This window comes from Triturus cristatus, unplaced genomic scaffold (genome assembly GCF_964204655.1).
Source record: "Triturus cristatus unplaced genomic scaffold, aTriCri1.1 SCAFFOLD_205, whole genome shotgun sequence".
In the NCBI taxonomy this organism is placed as follows: Eukaryota; Metazoa; Chordata; class Amphibia; order Caudata; family Salamandridae; genus Triturus; species Triturus cristatus.
The window spans coordinates 663,109-685,697 of NW_028187869.1; the positions used below are offsets into that span (position 1 = coordinate 663,109).

The following is a 22,589-nucleotide window of genomic DNA, read 5'->3' on the forward strand; positions in this document are numbered from 1 at the left end:
GGGATCGGTGGGACCTCGCCACTAAGAACGTACAAGTACGATTTGCCCCAATTAATCACAAGCCCCGAGTTCCTACCGAACGATGCGAGTACGTCACAGACCACTATAAGTGACTTCTTAGGTGAGGCAAGATACAGCAGGATATCATCGGCATAAAGCGAAATACGGTCCTCGTGATCAGGCGACCACCGAAGGCCCCGTATATCCGGGTGCCAACGTATCCACGCAGCCAACGGTTCAAGGGCGAGGGCGAACAACAGAGGCGACAGGGGGCAACCCTGCCGAGTACCCCTACCAAGCTGAAACGGAGTAGATGCCCGACCATTCACCACAACATTCGCTAGTGGCCCCTCGTACAGCAACCGAACCCAACTCACAAAACCGCGACCGAAACCAAACTTGGCCAGCACGGCCCATAAGTATGCCCACTCCACCGTGTCAAAGGCCATCGTGGCATCAAGAGATGCCACAATAGCCGGTTCACGCAGCGTGCCCGCCCTGGCGATGACGCCATGAAGACGCCTAAGGTTTAATGCTGTGTTTCGGTGCGGGATGAAGCCAGATTGATCCGGGTGGACCAAATCGCCAAGTACCCTAATCAAACGGGTAGCCAGGAGTTTGGCCAGAATTTTCGGCTCAGCGTTGAGGAGTGAAATGGGCCGATAGGAGGCGCACCTATCTCGGGGTTTACCCTCTTTATGTATGACCACGATCGACGCCAGCCGCTGATCCAACGGAAGGATCCCATCCCACCGCGCCTCCAAAAACATGGCGCGCAGGTGAGGGGCGACCCTATCCGGGAACAGTTTGTACAGGTCGATCGGCAGTCCATTCGGTCCAGAGGCCTTACCCGAGTTTAAAGCGCGAATCGCCCCCGCCACCTCGTCAACCGTTATGTCACCATCCAAATCGTCCCTATCTATGTCAGAGAGGCAGGGCAACTCGATATCACGGAGGAGATCAGACGAGTCCTCGGGCGGCCTGTCCGACACCGAGGAATAAACCCTACGAAAATACTCCGCGAAACACTTCACAATCCCCTCAGGTTCCACAATCGCCTCTCCCCACTCTCCCGTCAACTCTGGCACCACTCTATTGACCCGTTCTTTCCTGTCCAACCACGCCAGGAGTTTCCCTGCCTTATCACCAACGTCATACAGGCGGCCCTGTTGTTCCCTACTGAGGGTCTTAGCGGCGTTCGTCACCAGGTCCCTATACTCCGCCTGCTTCAAGCAAAGCTCATGCAGTGAGGACTCTGTAACCTCCTCCTCCATAGCCCCCTCAAGGGCCGCGATCTCCTCCTCCACTTGCCGCACCTCGCCATCCCTCCGATTCTTGGCAGTCACCACCAGGGAGAGGGCTTCCCCCCGAAGGACGGTCTTAAAAGCTTCCCACAGCGACACCGCCGAGTCCATGGTTCCCAGATTGTCCTTAAAGTAATTATCTACCTTCTTTACCAGGGCGCTGCGCATCTTGGGGTCTCGGAAATACCATGGGTTGATGGGGGCCACCCTCCCTCCTCCCTCCCGACCTAGATCCAGCCGGATCCACACTGGCAAATGGTCAGAGATACCGCGTGCCATGTGCCTCGCCTCGGATATCAACGAGGCATGTGCGGCCAGAGTGAGCAGGTAATCAATCCTGGAGAGGCTACCATGCGCCCCGGAGTGAAACGTGTATTGACTCTGTGTGGGGTGCCGGAGCCTCCAGCAGTCTATCAGACCAAACGTATCCAGGAAGTCTGGAAGCCATTTCTGAGCCCCCCCTGTGTCCCTGGGCGGGTATCTATCCAACAGTCCGGAGCCCACAGCGTTGAAATCCCCTCCCACTACCAGCATTCCCCCCGGGAGAGTCAGCAAAGCCCTGCCCAGTTCAGCAAATGTGGAGGCCTGCAGGGCCGGCGGGACATAAACCGAAACCAAAACCAAAGTCCTTCCTTCCCACCGCCCCGCCACCGCCACAAACCTCCCCCTATCGTCAACAATGGTGGAGTCCACCTCAAAAGGCAACGATGCTCTAACGAGGATGCCCACACCCCTGGACCCAGAAGAGAATCCCGAGTGTGCAATGAATTTATACCCCTTCCTATTCAGGGCATAGCACTTATTACCTATGAGATGCGTTTCCTGCAGCAGGACAACATCTGGCATTGAGCGTTTCAAAAATTGCAAAACAATCCCCCTCTTGATGCGATCCCCCAAACCATTAACATTCCAGCTTATAACACTTAAGCCTCTACCCCCCATCCTCAAACGGAAAGAGGCCCACCCCACACCCGAGGAGCCACCATGGAACAGCCCTGAGGATAATCATCATGCCTTGCAAAAATAAACCCCCCAACAACAAACTCAAAATCCCAAAAACTCCCCCCACCCTGCACCCCTGCTGCAGCTTACAAAGCCCCCCCAACTTGCAGTGTGCCTGTCGCCCTACAAAAACAAAAAAAATCTACAAAAAGTACCCTAAGGGGGGGGAGGAGCCAAGATGGCGACCGGGACGGCAGCGTAGACTCCCGGCTCCGTGAACCTCCGCATCCCGCACGGATATCCTGCACGAGATCCTCAACCTGTGCTACGCGGTCGTGTTTCTGAAGGAGAGTGGCACCCGACTGTGTGACTCCGAGGTTTCTGGCTGCGGTATCGCCGGAGAAACTTTCATTTGAACTTTGCGGCTTGTGCGGCCCTGGAGCCGGGACCTCAAGTGGACGCCGTGGCCGGGTGGCAGTTCAACAACAGCGGACTGTTGTGACTGGGCGGAGGCGGTCCACCGGAGCGGTGCCAAACTCAGCCTACATTTCGTCGTGGTCGTTTCTACTGTCAAGTGTAGCGGACCGAGTGCATGCCCGTGGGTACACTTCTCAGATCCTCCGGTGGCTGCCCCTGCCTTTGATGGTGAGCTGCCCGGCCGCCGCCCGTATCCTGCCCTGATCATTGCGGGCCGCCCCCGGATTTTTACGGGAGCGGGTCCGTAGTGGGGACGACTATTGCCCGTGACCACGCAACGGATAACTTTTCGCCTGCCCCCGGAACCCGGTCACCAACGACGTGGCCATCGAGACGCTTGTCCCAGGGTCCCGGCCCCGGTGAGGGTCGGGCATACTTGGCGGCCATCTTGTTGCGATGAAGCCTACCATCCTGTCCGCTGGGTCGCAGCGGGCTTGTGAGAGTGCGACTTTTGGGAGTGTGGCGGCGCGATCGCAGAGAGCTGTGCTGGGGTACGGCGACCTCCTCGAGGCCCTTGGTGCTCTTCACTCCTCCTTGATTCATGGTGTCGGGGTCTTGGGGGGTAAGCTCGACGGTGTGGCGTCGGCGTTGGGGCAACGGCGGCCCGCCTGTCCGCACGTACACAGGGACTACCCACACTGCGCACAGGAGGACACTTTGGCGGCCACCCCTAAGGTTAGTGCACGGCTGGACACTCAGGCCAGTATGCTACAGTGTGTTCTTCCGGCTGAGGGCCTGATTTGTCCTGGTGGCATTGGACCTGAGTGGGATGTGGTAGCCTCGTCCCGTACGTGCCCTCCTGCGACCCAGGGACAACTCCAGCAACTATTGTCTGCTTTGGCTGCTTCTGCCTTCCTGGACCTTGAGTGCAGTGCATATCCTGGGGCAGCACTGGGAAGCCTGTTTCTCCACGCTGCGGACTGTGTTGATGCTCAGAGACTTCCACCCCACCTGTGTGCGTCGCTTCTCGGACGTTTTTGGACAATCCTCTACCTTGGAACGTCGGATATGGTGCTGGGTCGAGGGGTAGGCATGGGCAGAATTCCAAAGAGTGGTCAGGGATAAGGCTGATCCTTCAGGGGTGGTCATCTAGTGGACGGGCGGGCTCAGGGGTTGCGCGCTCTCCTGGCATAGCTAACAGCATAATAGGTGCATAATGCTCCCCATCTTTCTTTGAGGAGATCGCTTTTGTGCTGTTTATTGTTCACTTTGGGGGAAACTTACCGTGCGGGAGGGAGAAGCCGGGGGTATGTTTTGAAGGCCCTCCTCCAGTTTATTAATACTTTCTCTACCCCCCCGTCTGGTGGGGTTCTTTTCCTACTTCTTTTTCCCTATTCTCCTATATTTCGGGTCTGGTTCCAGGGCGACAGGCACACTGCTGGGGGGGGGGGGCCGTACTCATCTGCAGAGGTGCAGGGTGGGGGGTTGGGGGAGGGGATTCTTTTGTCTTTTATCTCTTTTTCTATGGCCTCCTTTTTCTTCTCTGATTCTTTTTGTTTTTCTTTTTCTGGGATCAGTGTGATTCGCCTCCTTTGCTATGACTCGTTGCCGCTCCATGTGTACCACAATTTCCGGGGTGTTCTCCGGGAGTTCTGGCGGGGGACTGCAGGCGCAACTGCTTATGATATTCTTCCTCATCCTGATGTTTTTGTGTTTGCGCCATTGACCTAATAGATTGCTGTAAATCGTTTACGTCTATTACTCTGCATACCTGTAATTGCTGTTTGAAAATTGTCTGGCACCTGATCCTTCTGCCTCGTTTCATTATAAAACGAAAACCTTTTTCTCCTGGTGCCCTACCTACGCTGTTCACAGTATTAGCATCACGATTCTGCTACCCGATGTGCTGCCTGTGTCTACACTTGCCTGTTTTTGCTCTGATTGATTAGCGGCCGGCCCCGGGGGGTTGTAGGCCCATACTTGTTCTCTGTTGAACTGTCAATAAAGGTTTTCAAAAAAAAAAAGAAAAAAAAAAAAAAAAAGTACCCTAAGGGAGGAAAAGAGCACCCCTCGCCCTCCCGCAACCCTCCACAGTTACTGCACTCTGTTCAAATCTTCAGGGATGGTCAAATCACGTCAGGCCGGCTCTGGGATATCAGCCCTGTCCATCCCGGCCACTGTCTCCATGCTCGGCTGTGTCGTCCCCCGTCCGTCGCCGGGGCAAAGCGTCCAGCCATTCGTCGGCCATAACAGGAGAGTCAAAAAAGAATGTCCGATCTTCATGCACCACCCGTAGTCTGGCAGGGAAAAGCATGGCATACTTCAGATCCAGTTCCCGAAGTCTCCGCTTCACCCCCAGGAAGCTCTGTCTCTGTCTCTGCACCTGCTGGGTGAAATCCGGATAAAAATTCACCGACGCATTCTGGAAGGGGACTGGGCCCGTCACCCTCGAAGCTTGCAGGATAGCGTCCCGATCTCGAAAATGAAAGAGCCGGGCGACAATCGGCCGCGGCGGGGCACCCGCCTTGGGCCGCCCGCCCGGCACCCTATGGGCCCTTTCCACCGCAAAAAACTTTCCAAGGCCCTTAGGCTTCAGATGATTGAGGACCAAATCCTCCACCAGCAGGTCCGCCGAAGCCTCATCCGAGGACTCCGGGACCCCGATGACGCGCACGGTGTTGCGCCTGGCCCGGCTCTCGAAGTCCTCCAGCCGGCGGGCGGCGAGGTCACTCTCGGCCCTCAACTTCCGAACCTCGGTCTGCAGATCCGCTACATCATCAGTGAGGCCCGTGGTCTTGTGGTCCAGGTTCTTAACGCGTTCGTTCGTCTTGCCCAGGTCCGAGCGGATCAGATTGACATCTACCAGGATAGCATCCACATTATGCGCCAGGGCCTCGAACTGTCTCCCCATCGAGGACTGCATCCCGTCGAGCGCGCCCATGACATCCTGTAGGGAGAGCTCCGGTGTCCCCGGAGAGTCCTCCTTCTGGGCATCCGGCGCCTGGCTCGATCCACTCGGCGATGCTTTCAGGAGGGCGTAGCGGTCCATACTGTTGACTTGGGAATACGTTCCCCGCCTGGTGGACTTAGTCTTCAGCCGATCCCCTTCTGCTTTGCCCGACATAATGGACTCCAGGCAGTCCAATGCAGTTAAGACTGTTCCCTCTCAGAGAGAGGAATAAGGAGTGAGCAGGTCTGCCTTGTGCTGCCAGAGTAGCCCGCCGAGCGTCCTTGGGGTAATAAAGCCACCCAGAGCTCTACAGTGTCCGGGCAGACAAAGGGAACAAAACCGAAAGTGAAAGAGCAAGGACCTCCGTCCGACAGTTCACACCTCGCCAGGCCGTTGTTGATCAACTAGGAGTCGGGCATCCTGCCAACTCTAGCCCCTGGCATCCCCGGGAGTTAGGCCGCAATCTTCCGCCAGTCGTAAGTCCGGTTCCCGATGGGCGATCCGACCGTGGGTAGCATCAATCGCCTCCCTGACAACTCAGCAACACGGTGCCATGCATACCATCAGGATTAGAGACAGGATAGTCGACGGAGGGCGCGAGGGTCTCGGGTGCTCTAAGCTCACGCGGCCATCTTGGTCAAGCGCTAGGCTCCTCCCCCCCTCTGTAGAATATTAATCGCCCACCAAACGTATACCTTTTATTCTCCAATTATAAACAACCCGGTCCCAAAACACCGTTGGGAAAAAAGTTGTAGCAGCTAGTGGTGTATACCAAGAACTTTTCCCAAAATGATACATTTTCCTAACGGCTTTCCACACTTTATAGGCTGCCCCTAGGACCTTAAATCTAGTACGCTTGTAATAGCTCCAATCCAAATTTAAAAAGAGACTATTTTTTGCTTTAACACCCAAGAGCATCTCATAAATAGAAGGACACTCCGCCATATGTAAGGATCCCACCCCTATAAGAAGTATATTCATTCTTTGTAACATACATGCATAATAGTACAAGGTAAAATCCGGTACCGACCACCCTCCTACCGACCGTGGCAAAACCATATATCTCATAGCCCGCCGGGCCTTTCCCCTAGACCATAAAAAACGCATACAGATAGATTGTAATTGCATTAAACTTATATGGGAGATTTCTAAAGGTAAGCATCTAAACAGGTATAACATTTTAGGGAGAATCATCATTTTAAGTAAATTACATCTCCCTACAAGGGAGAGGTGTAAACATTCGGCTCTATCTAATTGTTTCTGTACACCAACTATAATACCATCCCAATTTGCCTTAACAAGATCTGTCGATGAAGCTCTGATCTTGACACCCAAATAATTAACCTCTTCATAAACCCTTGAGTCAGAGTAATCCGGTAAGTTAGTGCACAAGATCTGAGTTTTGGCTGTATTCAACTTATATCCAGAGACTGCGCCGAATTCCGAAGCTAAGTATTCAATTTCCTGCATTGCGGCCAGCGGTCTAGGGGAAACAATAGCTACATCGTCCGCATATGCTGGGACTTTAAACTGATAATTTTGAATATTTACTGGCTGTATCTTGACACTTAAATCAAGCATCTTCAAAAACGGATCAATATATAAAGAAAAAAGTAAAGGAGAGCATGGGCACCCCTGCCTAGTACCGCGTTGAATCTGTACGACCTCCGACTCGAGTCCCATGGTGCTAATTCGGGCCACAGGTTGGCGATATAAAGTCTGTATCGAAGCAATGAACTCCTGGCCAAAACCCCGTAGCTTCAATAGTTCCCATAAAAAATTCCATGAGACTCGGTCGAAGGCCTTCTCGGCATCTAGCAAAATTAAAGATAGCGGTTCTCTTGATACATTAGCATAGTCAAAGAGTGTAATTACTCGATTAACATGATTAGTCGTACCCCGGTGTGGAATAAATCCATGTTGAATATTAGAGACAATTGGGGTAATGACTGATGATAGCCGAGCGGCCAATATCTTTGAATAGATTTTCCCATCTACATTTAAAAGTGATATTGGGCGGTGCGAGCCAGGGAAATTTTTCGGCTTATCCTTTTTATGAAACACAACAATTCCGGCTTCGTCCCAAGACTTAGGGGCACCCTGCTTCTGGGCGGCTATAATTGTAGCAAGGAAATCAAATTTCAGCACACAAAAAAAACTTTTATAGACTTCCAGTGGTATTTTATCTGGACCTGCCGCCTTTCCATTAGCCAACCCATTCACCGCTGTTTCTAATTCCTCGAGTGTGATTGGAGCGTCTAATCTTGCTGCCTCTTCATGAGAAAGCTCTGATATGCAGTATTGTCGAAGAAGGTTATTCGCTTTGTCATCATCATGAGCCTCGCCTTGGTAAAGGTTACTATAAAATTGTCTAAACACTTCTAAAATACCACTTGCATCTTCAACCAAGATTCCATTCTGATCTATGATATTATCAATTTTTTGGGCGGCTATTCTTGCTCTAAGTTTTAGGGCGAGGCACCTGCCACTTGCCTCCCCATACTCATATTGCAATTGTCGTTTAATCATAAACTTTTTTGCAGCTTCCTGAGACCACTGGAGATTGATTTTTGCTTTATAACGAGCTACCTCTGCTGTAAATTGACTTATATCACTCCCAGTACGGACCCCCTGCATTAGCGATTCCTCAGCCCCAATCAAGGCCTTATAAAGGGCTTGAAATTTCACCGCCTGATGCTTTTGATTGTATAACCCGTAGCTCAAGACTTCTCCCCTAAAAGCAGCCTTAAAAGCATCCCAAACAAAAGCAGGTTGGGTGCTTTCTCGATTCACTCTGAAAAAATTGGTGATCCATTCCTTCATTTGTTCTACAAATAACTGGTCAAATAATAGCTTTCGATCAAAAGAAAACGACCTAGGCTTCCTAACTGATAAAGAACATTTTATAGATATAACAACTGGGCCATGATCAGATGTAATTCGTGGATATACCTGGATAGATGCTTGATGCAAGATAGATTGAGGAACCAAGAAATAATCCAATCTAACTAACTTTTGATGAGAAGATGAGTAAAAAGTATATCCTGGCTCTGCCCCCCGCAGAAAGGACCAGGCATCTACTAAGCCATGTAACTGCATTACTGATTGTATAGCTTTAAAGACACGAGGTTTTCTACCCCTATACTGAGTAGTCTCTTTGAAATCATTTAATGTCAGATTTATGTTAAAATCCCCACAAAAAATCAAGGGCATAGACCAAGTCGATAGCTCAACATTCAAATAGTCTAGAACAGACTCCTCATCACTATTAGAGCCATATAGTCCACAAATTGTACAGGTCATACCACCTATAATGCATTCTACTATTGCCCATCGACCCATTGTATCAGTTAGAATCCTGCCAGTAGTACTTATATGATTTTTGGCCAGTATTGCAACCCCACTCATTAGAGTCAGAATGTCTATCCTTGTGCACAAAAGAATAAACAACACTACCCGGATGAGTTCATAGACAACTAGACTATTAAGGGTTTCATAGGACTTTAACCTAAAACTTGACGTAACTCCATATGCCTTTTCAGCAAACAACCTCATAAAATTATCTTGAGAACTTGGATTTCTATAATTCTGTAAACCTTATACTGAAATCTAAAAACCTTTTCACATAGGGCACATAAAATCAGCAAAATGTAACCTGCTTCAGCATCCATGATCCAAGAGCATCTCATAGGCGGGGTACTAATTGAGGGGGAGACTGTCCTCCGTTAGCCAGAATCACAAATTTATTCAAAAGTGCACCCATTGAAATCTCAACCTAGCTCACAATGCCCACAACACCAATACAACCAATCACAACACAATTGTAAAATGAGACTTGAAACACAGTGCAGAAACCAAAACAAATAAACCTTTGCCTGCCCACCGGGATACAGGACTGAAAAATAAAACTCACTACAGAAAGGGAAAAATACTTTAAGTGCTTTCATCCACACCAATATATGTTCATGATGAGAGGTAACCTACCATTAGAATCAGAATGTCTATCCTTGTGCACAAAAGAATAAACAACACTACCCAGATGATTTCATAGACAACTAGACTATTAAGGGTTTCATAGGACTTTAACCTATAACTTGACGTAACTCCATATGCCTTTTCAGCAAACAACCTCATAAAATTATCTTGAGAACTTGGATTTCTATAAATCTGTAAACCTTATACAGAAATCTAAAAACCTTTTCACATAGGGCACATAAAATCAGAAAAATGTAAACCGCTTCAGCAATTTGCACAAAACATTACAACGAAATGCAGTTTTTAACACATGCACAAGGACCCGTAGGGTTTGTTGTTGATATCCTGCAATTGAAGCATGGATACAACTGCTTGAATGTGTTCTAGCGATGCTCCTAATTGTGCACCTAATGGCAGTCCGCATAGTCCATGTTGTGTGATGCTCGGCTCTCGTTTAGCATGGTGGGGGGGTCTTTCAGAATTTTTATTTGTGCCCTGTTTTAGATTACAAGAATCGTGTCCTGTTACCATGGCAACCATTACCCCTTTTCCCTCACCTACTTTGTTATTTTAAGGTTCAAGGTCTTTCCCCTGAGTTTTTGCCTTCTGCCCTCCCGGTTTTGACTCTGTTTGTGCTGGCTTAGTGTTTCTGCTCACTTTTCTCACTGCTGATCAGTGGTAAAGTGCTGGTGCTACTGTGGTAAATTGTGTTATGATTGGATGTTTGACTTACTTGTCAGTCCTCCGTAAAGGGCACTGCGGGTGCCGGGGCTTGTGAGTCAACCGCTACTCGTGGGCCTGCAGCACGGATTGTGCCACCCACATACGTAGCCCGAAAAAGGTATAAGTGAATGAAGTTTGGTATGCCTGAACTAAGCGTCTAAAGATGCAGCCTTTGAGTTCATAAAGGCCACTTTTAGAAAGTGGGTATTATTTTGCTCGGTCATCCCGTGTGCCTCTGCTGGAATGTGGATTGCCTGTCTGGGTTTTGGACCACAGATGGCTAGGAAGCAGGGTGGCTCCCGATAGTCTAGGTAGGTCAGGAAAGGGCTAAATAGACCTGGGTTGCGATGGGGGGAAGAGGGAGGAGATTTCCTTGCACCTCAAAGGGCATGGTCTGCCTCTGACAAAGCCGTCTCCACCTCCTGCCAGGAATTCACGCCAGAGAAGGCCCAACTGGTTCTGGCCGGATAGACAAACTCTGCCTGGAAGATCAAAGGATTTTTGTGTACAAATACTGGGGCCCAGACCCCTGAACTTTAGAACTTATCTGGATCAAGAAGACTGCCGAGAAGACGAGCCAGAGAAGCTGCTAAAAGGGACGACTGCTTTGCTGCGTGCTTTGCTGGGCTGACCTGCAGTGGCTGCTTCTGTCTTGGGCAGTGAAAGGCCTGGACTGGACTTTCGGCGACCGCATTGGTGAGACTCTCCAAGGGCTTGAAGTAGAGCTTGCCCCCTGTTCACGGAGTCTCAGGAACATCAAAGACTCCAGGTTCTTCGACCCGCTGCACTGGGGACTGTGTGTTTCATACTGCAAGCCGAAGAACTCCACCTGGACAACGCTATGACTACCCGGTCGACCCCATGTCCTGAAGGCGCCGCAGAAGGCGCCGTCACAATGCCGCACCGTGACCCTGGTCTCACCGACGACGCCTGCTGACGCCATCATCGAGCCTCTGCTCGCACGACGACCTGTGCGCACCGCACTCCGCACCGTCTTGCTTCACGCCGAAGCTTTAGCACCGCAGAGGACACCGCCACAATACCGCACCGCGACCCTGGTCTCACCGACGCCACCTGCTGACGCCATCACCAAGCTGCTGCTTGCACCGCGACCTGTGGACACCGTACTCTGCACCGCCTCGCTACACGACACCGTGGCCTTCCTGATGCCGCCACTTCCCACCGAGATCGACGCCGCTGCTTGTGCCGTGGTTCGGAGGCACCTCATCCTACACCGCAGCGTTGGCCCACTGACACCGGTGCCATCGACTCCCGCTCGTCAGCCGACGGCAGCTATTCAGCAACGACGACGCCGCTGCTTGCACCGTGACCCGCTAGCACCGTGACGAGCACCGCCTCCATCTTGCCCCGTGACCCTGGTCAGCCATCCGACGCCGCCACCGAGCCGCCACTCGCACCGCGACCTGGGGGCTCCGCACTCCGCACCGCGGCCCTTCGCACCGCCGCACCCGACGCCTGTTGACACAAGCACTCCTGATCCCATCAGAAAGGAGCTAGACCTGCAATGCGAGTGACTTCAAGGGCCCCGTCGCCCTACATCTCTGAAAGGTACTGTTTGCGGGTCTTCTTGACACCGTAGCTGGCCTGCGACCCCGCGGTCAGCCAGAACTGTTTTTGGATTTGTGTGTTCACGACGCCGTGGTAGCCCGGACAGAGCTATACACACAAGGAACTCTTTTTAATCAGCGTATTTTTGAACTGTGAACTTCCAAGTATAGTATTGTAGCTTTATTCGTTTTTGGTCTTGTTTTAATCATATAAAAATATTGGATATTTTTCTAAACTGGTGTGGTGTCCTTTTGTAGTGCCTACATTGTATTACTTTTGGTTATGTGCAAATGCTTTACACACTGCCTCTAAGATAAGCCTAGCTGCTCGTGCCAAGCTACTAAGGGGGTGAGCAAGGGTTATTTTATACGTGTAATTCCCTTATCCTGACTAGAGTGGTGGTTTTTGCCTGGCTTTGGCCCACGCCCTAGCCTACTAAAAATCCCATTTCTAACACATATCGACTTGGCAAGTGCACCCTCTAGCCAGGCCCTAACCTTCCCTTTTCTTACATGTCAGTCACCCCTAAAGTAGGCCCAAGGTACCCCTGTGGGTAGGGTGCAGTGGATGTGAAAGGTAGGACATGTCCTTGTGTGTGTGGCATGTCCTGATAGGGAATTACCGCCAATTTCGTTTTTCACTATTTCAAGGCTACCTGTTCCCCATAGGAGAGAATGGGGAGTTTGTTTATAACATCTTATAAACATAACTGGCCCTGGGAACTAGGTAGGAAAATGAAGTTTAGTATGCTTGAACTCAGAATCTAAAGATGCATCTTTTAATGAAGGTGATTTTTACATTCTGTGTTTGAAAATACCACTTTTAGAAAGTAGGTGTTTTCTTGCCTCACCATCCAGTGTGCCTCTGCTGGGTTTGTGGATTGACTGTCTAGGTTTTGGATGACAGGGGCTGATAGTCTAGGTGGGTCAGGAAAGGGCTGAATAGACCTGGGCTGCATTTAGAGTAGGGGGAGGAGATTGCCTTGCACCTGAATGGGCCTGGTTTGCCTCTGACAATGCCGTCTCCACCTTCTGCCAGGAAGCCACACCAGAGAAGGCCGAACTGGTTTTGGCTGGGCATAGACACTCTCTGCCTAAGAGATCAAAGGATGTTGGTATATAAATATTATGGCCCAGACCCCTGATCTTTAGAACTTTTTTGGATCAAGAAGACTGCCAAGAAGAAGAGCTGGAGAAGCTGTGAGGAGGAACTACCACTTTGCTGTGTGCTTTGCTGTGTTGGCCTGCAGTGGCTGCTTCTGTCTTGGGCAGTGAAAGGACTGGACTGAACTTTCTGCAATCTACTTTTGTGAGTTTCTCCAAGGGCTTGAGGTAGAGCTTGCCCCCTGTTCAAGAAGTCTCAGGAACAGCAAAGACTTCCAGAGCTTCTACCCTCAGCACTAGGGACTGTTTGTTTCGTGCAGCAACAGAAGAAAAAGCAACCAGTCGACGACGACGCTGCCAACTCCATGTCCTGAAGGCACCGCAGAAGGCACTGCCGCAATGCCAAACCGCGACCCTGGTCTCGCCGATGATACCTGCTGACGCCGCCACCGAGCCACTGCTCGCACCATGACCTGTGGGCACTTCACTCTGCACCGCCTTGCTTCACGACGATGCCTTGGTATCCCAGACGACTCCTCTCCACGACGAAATAGATGCCGCTGCTTGCACCGTGGTTTGAGGGCACCACTCGTAAAGTTACACGAGGCACCATCCTCATCCTGCACTGCAGCCTTGGCCTGCCGGCGCCACCGACTCCAATTCATCAACTGACAACAACGCTTCAGCAATGATGACACCGCTGCTTGCACCACGACCTACGAGCACCGCATTCACTTAGCACCACGACCCTGGTCTCACCGACGATGCCATCTGACGCCGCCAACGAACCGCTGCTCTCACTGTGACCTGAGGGCACCGCACGCCACACCGCTGCACTTCACACCGCAGCACACAACACCTGAGGACGTCAGCGCTCCTGACTTCAACAGAGACAAGTTCGATCTGCAACGCGCATGACTTCGAGGGCCTAACGACTCCTGCACCGACCTCCGGAACCGATACATGCGGACGCCGTGGTTTTGGAAGCTCAACGAGAGGTCGCAGACATCCTGCATTTCTAAAAGGTACTGTTTGCGGGTCTTCCCGACACCGTAGCTGACCCGGGACGCCGAAGTCAGCCAGAACTGTTTGGATTTGTTTCTTGATGTCGATAGCTATGGAGCTATCGACATCAAGAAACTGTTTTTCAAGCATATTTTGATAACTGAAGACGTTTAAGTACTGTATTGTGGATTTTTATCGTTTTTGGTCTTGTCTTAAGAATACAAAAAGTTTAGATATTTTTCTAAACTGGTGTGGTGTCCTTTCGTAGTGCTTACACTGTATTACTGTTGGTTATGTGCAAATGCTTTACACACTGCCTCTAAGATAAGCCTGACTGCTCGTTCCAAGCTACCAAGGGAGTGCGCAGGGGTTATTTTAGTAGTATAACTCCCTTATCCTGACTAGGAAGAAGGGTCCCTATTTGAACAAAGGTGCAAACCCTTGCCAACTAGAGACCCCCATTTCTAACAAGGTTAGAGACATGAAGCTTTCTTACTGTGTTTAATGATGTCTCTTGCAAAATAGGGTTTTAGGTATGTAACACTACGGTTCCTCCTTTTGTGACTCTGCACTGCGAAAGGAATTTGTATAATCATGTATTTTATGGTCATGTGCTGTTATACCATAAAACATTTGGGCTTTTGTAAATTGTCATTGTTCTGGTTTGAACCCTACTGAGTTGTGCCTCATTGCTCCTGCTGAGAAACTGCAACAAAGGCTGAGTATCTTAGCAGCAACAGAGAACCAAACATTTCCTGTAACCACTGCCTGATCTAGGACCCAGAGAAAAGTCTGTTTAGAGTGCAGTGGGCGCTATAATAAAAATCCACATAGGATGTAGCAATAAGATTGTGCTGTGTGTGCTACACCTTGGTGTAGATGAAAGAATGCAGTGAGAGTGAGCAGAGTATGCTGCTGAGAACCATTTATTGCATCACTGTGTAATCCACAGGAGTAATGACGTGAAGGCCCAGAAACCTCCAGAAGATGCGGTCGTGGAGCAGACTCTGCTGAGTATTGGAGAACATTCCTCCTTGCAGGATAAACTCTTGGAATTAAAAGGTAAATAGACATCAGATTGAAAGGGAAAACCCAAGTAACAATTGTTCATGGTGAATGCATCCTACGAGGAAGACTTTATATATAAGCAAATGTTACAGCAAGTCCTGTCCTTGTTCTGTTACGTTAGGTTGGAGGGTCGAGTACACAAGTAAATGATGGTTTTCAGAAGTGGAAGAAGAATAAAGAGCGAGAGAAAAGAAAATTATGAGTATAGCAAGAATGGAGCAGTTGTAAATGCTGCTAGTCTTTGGTGATAATAAAAGTTTGACGGGACAAGCAGCACTGTGAGACTGTATTGCACAAAATCCAAAGGAGGCCCAGGACAGCTCACTGCATTTGAATTGAAGATCTGTGTCATGTGCTGCATCTCTGTATGGTTGCATGGATGTGTTCTGCAGTCTGTATTTTGGGAATCCTCTAGATCAGGAAGAATGTTGCAGAGACTTCTTGGAGAGAATGCTTCACATCTTTCTTTCAAATAGAATGTGGTCAGCAGGATGCGACAAGATCTGAGAACATGTACTTCATTTCTAAATTAATTAAAATTTGCCACCCAGGAAAGTTAGTACTTGGTCTTTTGGAGCTCAGAATCCTGCAGCGGGGAAGGGCTGTAGCCTGCATCCAGGACGTTCACATTTAAGTTGGATAGGCTGGTCACGGAGATCCGCTCAAAAGGCCGTTTGAGTGGTCCAAACCTCAGAGCCTCACCAACTTGATCTTCTTGTCCAGTGAAGTTGCGCTTTGGACAGATTAACTCCGGTCAGTCCTGGTCCCAGGACCCATGGACATCACTTAGGGGTCAGAACGTATTCCAGCAGAGCCGATTAGCAGGGTCCAGTCCTCTTCCAGTTGCAACTGCTCTTTCAAGGACAAAGACCCTGTGCAGATTGTTGTGTCCCTGTAAACACACAGGAGGGCCAGCTGACCCTGGCATCCACTTCTTTGTCCTGGGTACAAGTGGGATTAGGTCCAGCGCTTCAGGTCTCCTCCCGTCTCAAACAGCAGGTGATCTGTCACAGGTCCAGTGATCTGGTGAGGGTTTCTTTGAGTGCTGCATTTATTGTTGGCACTAGCTAGTCGGGTAAAAGTTCCCAGGTGCATCCCTATCCACTTTTATTTTTAGCAGTTCCTGTTTGCACTACTGCAAACAATCCCACAATTGCACCTTATTCCTTAAATCCAAGATGTGGAAATGCTTTGTCCCTTGTGCAGAGTGTGTGTGCCCACCCAGAGGTGTGCTCAGGGAAATGAGTATCCCCCTCCTTTGTGGTCACTCAAAACTGGTATTGGAGCTAGCTAGCTTATTCCCACTGAATTTATACCCAGCCCAGGTGTCTTCCCAAGGATTTACTTTACAAAGGACTGGCCCAAGCTGGTCCTCCTGTAAGGGAAGACTAACATCTCCCCACACTCAGCCATTGTTTCCGCTCTGGAGGCAGCTTTTACACCTCATTACATCAAGCAATGGCTGGCCTACTGCTGTCGGGTTAATGTAAATTTGCCCCCAGGAGCTTCCGGCAAGGAAAACCTAACTTTCTAAAGTTGCTAGAAATATGCTGTTTATCTTAGAAATATATCTTGAATCGTAGAATTCAAGAAGCAAAAAGAAACTAGACTAGAACTGTAAATAGATGTGGAAATGTATTAGCTTGATCTCACAATATAAGAGAGAATATAGAGCACTGCTAAACTAAATGAGAAGGTCCTATAAATGGCACTTAGTAATAACCGAGCATAGAGTACAGAGAGAGGTCTTAAGTTAAGTCAAGAGAACCATTACCCTTTCCTAAAGCTACAGCGGGGTTATGCTGCTGCCCTCTGAGACATGGCCAGCAAGATCTTGCCAATGGCCCAGGAAGACCTGAAGACATCACCAGCTCAGTCTTTTCAGAATGGGCAAGACGCTGCCGAATTCGTGATTCTTGCTTGCCTTGATACTATTGATTTTCTGGGAAGGGCAGTTGGTACTGGTCTGGTGCTTCGTCGCCATGCATGGATGCACTCCACAGGATTTTTTGGAAATGTACAAGCCTCTCTCATGAATATGCCTTTCGATGCATTGCGTCTGTTAAGAGAAAAAGCCATTTCTGTCTTGGAAGAACTGCTAAACTGTTTCATGCAGAAATTTAGGAAATTCCAAGGCTCCTCCAGGGTGTTGGCGTATAGGCACTGCCAGTGTCCCCAGCCCCTATGGCAGTCACCCAAGTCCATTAGAGGTCTGATCGTGGATTTTGCAGGCAGCGCGCAGGTCATCAATGGTATCGGTTCTCCCAGTCTACTTCCTCTGCTGCCACAGCCATCAAGCCTCTTTAGCTTACCATTTGTAGCACACAACCATCCAGTGAGGCAGGATCCAGCACTTTCTCCCAGGGTTGTGAGCCATCATGCTTGAAAAATGGGCCCTCCAAATCTTTCAGCAGCTTTGCCCTTATGTTTCTTTCTGCCTGCCGCACCTTCCTCCCACATTGAAGTGGCTCTCAGACGAGCCCCTATCCATTCAAATGCAAGGAGTCATCAATAGCGATGGATGTGATAATGCATCACTGCTGGGTTGGGGAGGCCAGCTGAGTGAGGTAGAGATCAGAGGTACCTGGTCTCCGGCAGAATCCTGGCTCCATATCAATCTGTTGGCATTGCAGGCATTCAGTTGGTGTTGAAGTACTTCCTGTAGTCTACCAAAGAAATGCTTGTGCAGGCTCCAAAGGACAACACCACCACCATGTGGATCTGCAACAAGCAGGGCAGAGTGTGGCCCTGGGTCCCTTGCCAAGAGGCCCTGCACCTATAGAGTTTACTGGAGCATCCGGTAATTTCACTGGTCTTTAACCACCTTATGAATGCCAGGGCAGACGAGCTCAGCCACGGGCATCTGGCAGAACACTAATGATGTCTGTATCACAAGGTGGCGTATTGCCAATAGTTTTGTTTTTGCTTGTTCGACTTTCTACAAAGAGAGTCACTATGATATGTGTTCTGGCCTTCCCAGCCCTACCTCTTTTGCACCAAGTTCTGAAAAGATTATATTAAATTAAAATATTTTTTGTAAAGCACACTTTTTCCTGGAGGCTTCTTGGCACTATAAAAAAATATGAAGGGGGGACTAGGAGCTGGAAGGAAGTCCGGTGCCCGTGCTCCTGGGGTTAAGATAAATGCAAAAACTTGAGGTCACTGTTCCTAGTTAGGAGAGGAGAATGAAAGAGGTTTTTTCAGTTAGACACATTTAGAGTGGCAGTCAACAAGACTGTTTCATGTTGCCCTCACACATCCAGTGGGATGTCACGCTTCATCATAGAGTGTTTGCTACTCATCAGGCCAGCTCTGCGATACCCTACGGGTCCCGCGAATGGTAACTTTGGCAGAGATCTTTTGCTTTTATTGCTGTATGATGAGTGAAAGTCTATGTGGGGTGGTGTTTGGTGTGCTGTGATAGGAGTTAAAACTGATTAGGGATATCACTGAAACTTTTAATATCTAGATTCCCCTGTCAGATTAAAAAACCTTCATAGGTTAGTGCTACTAATGGGGTAATAAAGTACCCTAGTAGCTTGTCACTCGTACCATTATTAGGGTCAAACTACGGTCAACATGTTTCACGCCCCTAGTGGTCAAAAGGCTCCGTGGCGCTTCTTCGGGAGAAAAATAATGGGTGAATCTTCCTACCCCACAATTGTGTTGATACAAATGCCCAATGAGTGGTACCTACTTGTCTCAGTGTTGGCTGTACTACCTGTTAGGAAAGAAAATAATATAGCAACAAAATCTTCATGTTTCTGGCATAAGGATGTCTTATTAATCAGAATGTTCCTTCTCGTGGACCAGAATGTGTGTCTGGAGCTGAAATGGCTTTCAGACGTGTGCAAATAAATTAAAAAAAACACTTCATAGAAGAAAGTAGAACAAATGAACATTGTGCAGCATAAATGCAAATGCATCACATTTGGGTGTTTTATAAGAATGGGGTATCAGCCTTGTTTGTAAAATTGGTGCCACTGTGCAACTAATACATATTGCCCAGTAAAACAAATAAACATGCAGCATAAATGTAAGTAAATTTCGCCAGCAGGATTAGACCGGAAGGGTCATGAACCCGTCTCTTTTCTATCGCGCATGTCTGGTGGCCATATTGAAGTGGTTCTTCCTTAAGGCTGTGAATAGAGAATGTGTCTAATATGACACAAGTATGTCAAAAGGATATGTTTTTGGTTGCCTTGTCGCATGTAGTTGATTTCTGTGTAAGTACGTATGCAAAGTGGCCATAATTGGAATGGCTCCTAATTCTGGAGTTGAAAATAGAAAATGAATGTCTTGGAACCAGCATATGAAAAAGACATGTTGGGGATGGCCAGTCACATGCAGTTGGTAATGATCATTGGGGGCCATGGTGGGGTTGCTTTCTTGTCATATTGAAGAGACTCTATGTTATAGTTAAAGAGTGGAGACTATGAGAATCTTGAAATAAGTATTACAGGATTATATGTCATAAGTGGCTATGATATGTAGCCACACAGTTTCCTGCGGGATAGTGATGGGAGTAAAATGACTATATATTCTAATGGCTGTTATCATCTAATTCCCCAAGACCATCTACAAATGTTGGTGGTATAGATGGGTGGAAACGGTACCCCTCTATGTAAGGTGGTGATGTTTGAACAACCAGAGTCTTCTTGTAGCATCCAGAGGTATGTCATGGACGGATATCTGAAGTGTCATGGGGCGGCCAAAATATCTGTTCATATCACCACATAGTCGTATTGCTTTATGTCGTGGGTGGCCCGAGACGGGGAGCCTACATTTAAATCCAAGGAATATCATGATTGAGACAATCATGATTGGTGTGGAGGCGGAACACCCAGCTTTGTTCTCGTCTGAATAAGGTGGTGGGGTTCCACAATGGGTTTGATTCTAGGATCGTCCATTTCACGTTGTCAATGGAGTGTTTCAGGTCATTGAAGTGGTTTCACATCTTAGTGGCATTGCGTCCACATCTTATAGTACTCTTGTTTTCCCATATTCTTATTTATATTGGCCTGGTCGTCATCCCTATATGAAGCATATGGCAAGGGCATGTATAAGATGAGTAACATTTTTGGTATTGCAATTTGTGTGTGGCGAACAATCCCAACTGTACAGTCTTAGAGTGTTCGGTTGAGGTGCATGTGGTGCAGTTCCCACAAGGATAGTGTCAACTTATGGGTGGTAAATTCCAGAGTGTGGTTTGAGATCTGGACTCTCTGGTCCGTGGTTTTGTGTTCACCAGTTGGTGCTTCAAATTCGAACTTCTCTTGAAGGCGAAGCGTGGGAGTTCAGGATCCAAGTTGCCTGTATTGAGTATTTTCAAACTTTTTATTATTATGTTTGCACCTTATTGGATAAGGGCGTAAAGGTGGTGACATATGGCATGGCGGTATCCTTAGGTCCTGTTGTGTTCTCTAGTAGGGCCACTCTGTTGTTGTTGCGGGCTCTCTTTTTGGCATGTCTGATTACTCTCGGAGGGTAGTTTCTTTCAAGTAAATTCTTGCTGAGGTCTTTGGCCTGTTTGTCGTAGTCACTTCTAGCTGCTGCAATTCCTCCGGACACAAAGGTATTGACCAGATGGGAGGTTCTCACAGAGAGCTTTTGGGTGCTGACTCTCAAAAGACAAAAGGCTGTTACAGTCTGTGTTTTTCCTGTAGGTTCTGGTGTGTATCTGGCCTTGCGTGAGACAGATTAAAAGTTCCAGAAAGGGATCTCTTCATCCAATATCGATCTTGTAAAATGCAGAAAAGGGTTAAGGGAGTTGAACCAGTTTCCAAAGGCCTCAGAGATAGTCTTGTCTCCTTTCCAGAAGACGAGGGTGTCATCTATATACCGCTTCCATGAGATAATGTTTGCCTGGAATGGGTTGGAGAAGAGGAAACGTGCCTTGACTCTAAGTCGGCCATATAGAGGCAGGACAGGCTGGGGGCTAAGGTACTTTCCATTGAGATCCCTTGTATTTGATGGTATATTTGGGTTTTATACATAAAGACATTTTTTTGAGAGCTAGGGAAGCACATTTGAGTATGAAGTCCACCGCAGTGGTGGTAGGTAAGGTGGCTGTTACTAGAAATGTGTTGATCACCTCTATTGTGAGATCTTGAGGTATGTTGGTGCATAAAGCCTCCACGTCGGCATAAGGAAGGAAATATCCTCTGGATTCTCCATTTTGGCGATCAGGTTAAGTACATCCTTGGTGTCCTTCAGAAATTACGGTGTTGTTTGGACCAGTGGTTGAAGAAAGTAATCGCAGAACTGGTTCAAAGGTTCCAAGACTGACCCGATCCCAGAAACAATGGGTCTGCTGGGAGGTGGGCGCGTCTCCTTATGTATTTTAGTTAATACATGGAAGTAGGGTGTGGTGGGTGAATCGTTCACAAAGAAGGCTGCTTCTCTTTGTGAGATCCAACCCTGGTTCTTCGCCGAGTTAACCATGATTTTGATGCTTCTGAGGAGACTGCTGGTAGGGTCAGTGTCCAATCTTTTGTAATATCTAGTGTTTGCCAGTTGTCTTCGGCACTCTAGATCGTAGTCATCTGTCTTCAGAATCACAGTGGTGCCTCCTTTATCAGCCAGTTTGTTGATAATGCCGTCAACTTGCGTAAGAGAGGTTAGGGTTATCCTTAGTTTATTCTAAAGATTGTTAACAGGTCTATTTGGTTTAGTCCCCCCCCCCACGTCTCTGAGAACTGCTTTTTCAAATGTCAAAATTTCTCTTGGAGTAATAGCTGCTGTAGGGGTAAACGTCGATGGAGTTCTCAGTCCTAAGTCTGGTTGGGTGGGACTAGACTTGTTTTGGAAAAAGGAGTGTAATCAGATTTTCTGAAAAAAATGATGTAATTCACCTGTCAGAGGAAACTGGTCTTCACGAGGGGTGGGGATAAAACCAAGTCCTCGCTGTAGGACTGTGGTTTCGTTTTCACTTAGTATCCTATCTGATAAGTTGATGATTAGTTGATGATTAGTTTTTTGTGGCTGTCTGGCTCCTGGTTTGGCGTTGGGTCTCGGTCTCCTGCCATCGTACTTGTTTGTAGTTGCCTCTTCTTCTTCCTTTGCCCCTGCCCCTGCTCCAAAAAGGTTGGGAGACAGGGTGTTGGAAGAAGGGTTGGAATGGTGGTTGTTGCCCAGGAAAGCCGGGATACATGGGAATGGTGGTGCATGGAAACCATACATCGAGGGCGTTGGTAGTACAAGAGCGGTAACAACGGTCTTCTGCAAATCCTGCTGATTAAAAGGGAAAACCTTCCTCAAGATTTTCAAGAAGAAAAAGAATGAAAAGGTCACAGCATTGATTTAATTCTCGAATGACAATTTGTCATCAAAAAGAATCCCATGATTTTTCAATTGAGAAACAGAAGTTGGCAGTGTTCCCAACTCCTGAGGCCATCAGGCTGTGAACCAAAAGGATGCGTTATTGTCATGCTGAAGTACTTCGGTTTTCCCAGAGTTAAATTTTAGCCAGTTTTTAGACATCATGAATCCCAGACAATGAAACCACTGACTGGGTATCGAGCACATAGGACA

General features: G+C 48.4%; 1 pseudogene across 1 annotated transcript in view; it reads left to right on the top strand.

Moving 5' to 3' along the window:
• The window catches only part of LOC146770463 (E3 ubiquitin-protein ligase TRIM39-like), a 127,564-nt pseudogene that overhangs the window by 38,792 nt on the left and 66,183 nt on the right, over positions 1-22,589 (top strand). Inside the window, exon 2 of the transcript XR_014975672.1 lies at positions 14,941-15,050. The product of XR_014975672.1 is annotated as an E3 ubiquitin-protein ligase TRIM39-like (transcript). The remainder of the gene's footprint in view (positions 1-14,940; positions 15,051-22,589) is intronic.